Genomic DNA, 6,362 nt, shown 5'->3' with positions numbered 1-6,362 from the left:
GGAGGTTCTTCCGGCGAGGGCGTTGGCATAAGGAGGCGAAGCGCGACAGTTCCAGTCGGTAGGAACGAAGGCTACACGTCGCGCAGAAACAGAGCGGTGGAATGCAGGTTGCTGCGCACACGGTGGGGGGCGGAGAAAGGGGGTTTTTCTGCGGAGCAAACAATGGAGTTTTTTGTGGGGTAGGATAACGGTGGGTGATGAAAGATTAATGTGAAAGAATTTGGGATAAATTGGGGGTAGATATCACAAAACTGAACAGGCAACTAGAAATTAGGGATAATGATGTTTAATTTACATTATTAATACATATTGGGTCAAATAAACAATCCATTGTATATATTGTATAGATACCTCATTGTCTCCCTAGCGGGACTCAATTTTTTAATACCAAATGCTTTTCAAAATTCACACAAAACCTTTGTAATTTTAATTTTCAAATTTTTTTGTTATATAGTCAATTACTTATTTTCCAACCACAATTAAAATTCACAAACACTTCATTATTCATTTCCAATTATGTTTAACTCTATGATAAAAAAAAATATAATCCCAACGTCCCTGCTTAACCATGTTAAACACATGTCAATTTTATAATATATGTTGTCAATTGTAATATTTAATTTTATTTTTCTTTATATTAAATAATATTGCTAATTAATTAAGACTCGGATTATATATTGTTGTTAATTATGAAATTAAATTTGTTTTTCTTGTATATGACTAATGTTTCATTGTAATTTATTTTTAAATCTGTAAATTTAAATAATATTACTACAAAAATAGCTGTCATAAAATAGCTTTCATTTTTGTCCTAACTAAATTTCAAATAACATATTATAACGCATTATAAAAAAAATTAGTAACTAAATTAATATATTTTTATTTCAATTAATTAAATATGGTAAAACTATAATAAAATTGGTCTGTAATACAAAGAAGCACAATAAAAAATAAAGTTGGTCCTTTCTATTAGAGAAGAAAGGAAAATCTTTAGTCGCTATTCTCTTTTATAATGCAAAAGCTCATATAATTTTTTTATGATACATGAGTTATAAATGGAAATTTAAAAAGTTCCTCACTTGGTGTGCTCTTAGATAAGAGACTAATAATTTTTTCTTCCAAAACTAATTCATATAGTATTCTCATAAATACAATTTTATCCTCCAAAAATTCAGATGACTAGACTGACATTAGATGCATGGGCACGGATTCCATGTGCCGTGCGTGTTTGGCTGACCAGTACGCATAGTACTTATCTTTCACTGACCGGTGCGCTTGTTGATGAGGGCCATTGGATCTTTTTTATTTTTTTATCGAACGGTAGAGATCACCCTATTACTTGTCTCTTTTGATTGGCTAGTGAACACCTTTTGCAGATTTTGTGTCAGAAAGGTCACTTTAGAAAATTTGATTTCTTGGTGGTTATTGTTGTTAGATCTAAAATCTATCTGGGTTAATATAGCAAAAATTTATGAATTTGTAAGCTAAAATTAATTAGAGTTAAGTATTATGTTTTATGTTAAACTAAATGACGATGAAGTTGGACTGGGAAGGAGATGTGTCTTGGACTTCGTTCGTCGCCTAGAATAAATGCTTTGATGTTTCCGTTTCCATCACTGACCATCATTCGAGTTGCAGGAAGTTTTCCCTCACGGAATCACAATGCAAAGTTGCCGACTCTGTGAATGGTGCATCTGCTGCAATTCATGCATTCGAAGGATGACACGACGTTAGTGTCATCACTGGAACGGGACTCGATCTCCAATGGATGATAAGGAGTGTTGTTTCAAGTAGATGTTTGCCTTTGCCAGAGATGATCAACAACGAAGGATTGAAGCGGCATGGAGATGGTGGGCGAGAGACTGACGAAGGAGAGGCTGAAGATATTTTGGGTCGGGTGGGTCATGTTGGCACAAGTTGCATCCAATACCTATCTGAAAAAAATAATGGATCTGCATAATATCTTTTTGTTATATGGAGATGTATGTTTTTTCTAAAATGAATGTTGAGCTCATGGGTTGGGTTATTAATAATGTTGTTAAAACTAGACTAATCCTTTAGTATGGTCCTATTTACTATACCAGAAAAAAAAAACCTCACATGCTTGAACGAAGAAGAGAAACACCAAAATAATTATTGCATGTATAATTATTAGTTGAACAATTTAACAGTAGTATTAAATTATTGCAGGATATGATAATTAAAATATTTTGTAAAACCAACTTAGCTGATTAATGCAAGATTTTATAATGTGTGCACTAAAAATTGATGGTGTATAAAATGAATAGAAAATTTGAATAATGAACATGCATATATGTACCAATTGAATGTGGGATTGTATTCGTACAATATAATTGGTTTAGAGATTCTTTAGTTGTCCTTTAAAATTCAGCCTTAGGGGAGGGTTTTTAAGGATTTATTATTATTATCATTTAATTTCATTAATTAGTTTATTATAACCTCTGAGAGAAGTACTTTGAAATTTATTTAAACCAGTCCCTTCGTATTCTTTGTTGATCCAAGCAATTTAAATGGAAAGATGTTTCTCTTTTGTAATTTGACATAATATTAGGATATGCTAAAAATGATAATATAATGACATTCCTTTGTTTGATTATCTAGTGTAAAATGACGGTATGTTAAAAAATATATAATTTTTATTGGGAGGAACCCGTAAATATTCTTGCAATCAAACACATTGCTTGTGCTAATCTAGAACACGACATAATGTTAACAGTTAACCGCATATGGATTAAACAATGTGAAATGAATATATACTGACTACTCAGCATAGAATATTAATCTTCTGAATCAAAATGAAAATAACTCAGAAAGTTTCTTCTTTCTTGTTGTGGTGTAATACTACTTACTTTGCCCAGAAAGGAAGGATAAACCGATAAACAGGTTTTGAATAATGCACTCGTAAATTGTTGCCGATATGTTCTGGAGTCATGATTTGGGAATGGTCATTGGCACTAGCGCAACATAAATCCCTAATTGTGCGTCAACCGCTTACATGACTTTAGACGTGTGTTTTATATTGGCTAATTTATAAGTAAAGGGTCTAAGTTATGAGTAATTTAAAGCAATTCAAGATAAACCGACTTTAAGAACGAGCCGATGAAAGTAGATATAATTATCCTGACCGAGTTTTAAGTATCATTCCTGAAAATCAAAAGGGCGACTAAACAAACTAAGCAAATAAATCATTTAACAGGCCTCGATAGAAAATAACATAACATAAACATATCAAACATATGCACCAAGTCAAATACCTCCAATACTGTCTTGATTCTGCCTGGCACGCTCCTTATCGTTGTAGCTATGCGCCGTCTGCTCTGCTTGAACACTAGCCCCACCGAGCAAGACTTTATGCTTGTCCTCCAAAGCATCGACCCTGTGTGTCAGTTCACGCCAATTTGCCACCTCATGCTATTCCCGTTGACGAAGCTTGGCGATCTGCGCTGTCAATTCATTTGCTTTGTCATCCATTTAGCAAACTGTCATTTCATTCTTGTGCTGCGCAATGCACAACATCATTTCCAGCCGTCGTAGTGCCTTCTCCCCTTCCAGCACTTGCATCTCCTTTGCTTTCAACTTGACATCGGTGGTCAACTACGCCACCTTCGCCACCCTGAGTTGTTCTGTGGTTGTTTGAAGTTTAGCCTTCAAATTCTCCTCCCTTTTGACCAGTGAGGCCTTAGCCAGGTCACAGTCTGTGCATTTTTCATCTCTACGGATGATGTCAATTAGATCGGTGATCGACAGTTCTGCGAGGTCGTCAATACTAATGTTGGGGTCCGTGGCAGATTCCTGTGACATTCTCTCAGAAGAAGACGGCGACGCGAGGCCGACGACAATGCTTCAAGCAACAATTCTGCTTCTGGCGACGACAGTTCTCGTTGGGGTAGGTCGGTGTCAGGTGCGCGACGTCGATTCTACTTTCTGAGGTGACGTTAAGAGTGAGAAGTGAAAGCCATGAGAGGAAATGAGTGTAGCGGTCTGGCAGACGGCGGTGAGAGCAGATGAGGGTGGCAGAGAGAAGGAGAGTTAGAGTTAGGGATATTTTTTACATTTTCTATGCATTTACTGTGCGTTACTAGTGGAACGTGGAAAGTTGTTTTGTATTATTTTTTGTAATTAGCATGTTTTAATTTTTTTATCTAACATATAAGTTTTCAAAATATAAAATAATTTCTTTTAACATGTGTAAATAATTTGTCTTTTATTTTTGGAAAAATAAAAGATTAATTTAAACTACGTTGGTGAACATTAAAAAAGCAAAACATAACAGTTATTTTGTGAGTAATTAAAATAAACTATTAAAGTATGAACAATAGAACATTTAAGTCGATTAAACCAGCTAGTAGATGAACAGTCAAACAGAAGCATTAAATTATTGCTTTGTAAAACCAAAGTAGTTAAATAGGATAGAACAGAAGTATTATATGTTTTCATGGAAGGAGTTAAATAGGATAGATATGACACATTTTTTATTAATATAATATATACTATTGCGATAAGTTTAAATTATAATAATATAATATTCGGTGCTTTTATTAATATCTGGTTTTACCTAGAAGCATCGATAAAGGAAGAAAACGTCTAGGGAAATGTATGCGGTACTGAACCACCTAATGCCAATATATTTAAAAGGAAAATGTTAGGATTGTCCTTTAAAAAGTTTAAAAAGATATAATATGGACAAACATAATGCATCTTTAGTGGTCATCTCTCCCCTTGATATTCTCCAATAAACCCCCTACCAAGTTCTTCCAAATGGCTGGAACTTTCAAGAAGAACAGAAAAAAGGGAACGTATCCATCAAGAACGAATGTCTGCTGAATCTTATTCCTCGTGACATATGGCTGAGGATTTCCACGATGATTGCATCGTATTCGATTCAGAATCTGTTCAACATGCAGGCGACTTGCAAGGTGTTTCTGGAAGCAATGAGTTCTAACGATGTATACAAGCATGCGACGATGTGGTATATATCGTTAGTGTCCGTTTATTTTACTTTGACCGGTCTAAAAGGAGGTTCCTTGATTGCTGCGTGGAAGCAGGAAATCCGGATGCTATACTTCGACAGGGGTTGATGGAGTATTTTTGGATTGCCCGCCGTGACCTTGGAATTGTCCTGCTTACTCGAATCTTAACGGAGGGCAGCGTTGAATTCGGTTACTTGTGTGCATGCTACTACTGTGTGATCACGAAGACGAAGTGCAAAGGGTTGTTGAAATGTTTGAAGTTATCCATACTTCTAGAGAGGTCGAAAGGTGCAAGGAGGTCTTCACAGATATTTTCTGGGAGTGGTGGGTGGATGAGAGACCTTCGGATCTGAGACAACCTGTGGCTTGTCGGTCCACCAATTGTACTACCCATAGGACCATGGGTGATGTGCAGGATGTGTCCATTGTCTCATGTGTGCACTATCTGGCTGATTACGAGGTCAAAGTCTTTTTGAAAATGTTTACATTTTAATGAACGTGGCTGTTTACCACTCTTAGTAATCTACCCCTGAATATATTGTTGGGAATTTATGTTTATGATATTTGCCAATACAGTAGCTAGCAATATATGTTGTTTTGTTATGAATGATTATCCTTCCTTAACATGTGGACGATGTTTTGATTGTGTATCTACTTTTGTATGTGGAAAAATGTCAGTTTGATCCGGTAAATTGGCATAATTAAAATACATGGTTATTCATAGTCAATTGAAAAAAATCTTTTACAACTTAGTTTATATTGGTAACCAGCCGTAAACTGACTATTGAACTAATTAATATAATGGGCATATACGAATTAATAGATTTATAAATAAACACTTATGCCAGGATTGAAAATCTCTCTATTCAAAGTATATTGACTATGGTGGATAGCATAGTGCAAGCAATAAATGAACAAATATCAACGCTGCCTTTGGGTTAAGACTCGAGTCGAATATACTTTGAATAGTCGGCCACTTCGGTTGATATTAAATATATTGAAATTTTAGTAATTCGTTTCATTCAACTATTGAACAACATATAAAAAAGAGAGAAATAATCAACTATCATAAAACTTGTCTGATGATATATATATAATTACAGAATACATATATTAGAAAAATAACAGTTATCCTGCATAATAAAAGGAAAGCTAAACCTAATCCTAGTAGAAAATGTTGACAAACAGTATCAACTCATAGTCGGTATGACAATGTATCCACAAAACATGACTAGCACCTCCATCACCATCGTTTACGTGCCACCCTCTAACATGGCGTTGATAGTGGTAAATAGCACCCATGTTGCCACGACATGGGCATGTATGCGAAACACAGACTTGATTTTCTCCATTTAGTATAGGCACATGACG

This window comes from Arachis ipaensis, chromosome B01 (assembly GCF_000816755.2).
Source record: "Arachis ipaensis cultivar K30076 chromosome B01, Araip1.1, whole genome shotgun sequence".
Lineage (NCBI taxonomy): Eukaryota > Viridiplantae > Streptophyta > Magnoliopsida > Fabales > Fabaceae > Arachis > Arachis ipaensis.
This window is presented reverse-complemented; position numbering follows the sequence as displayed.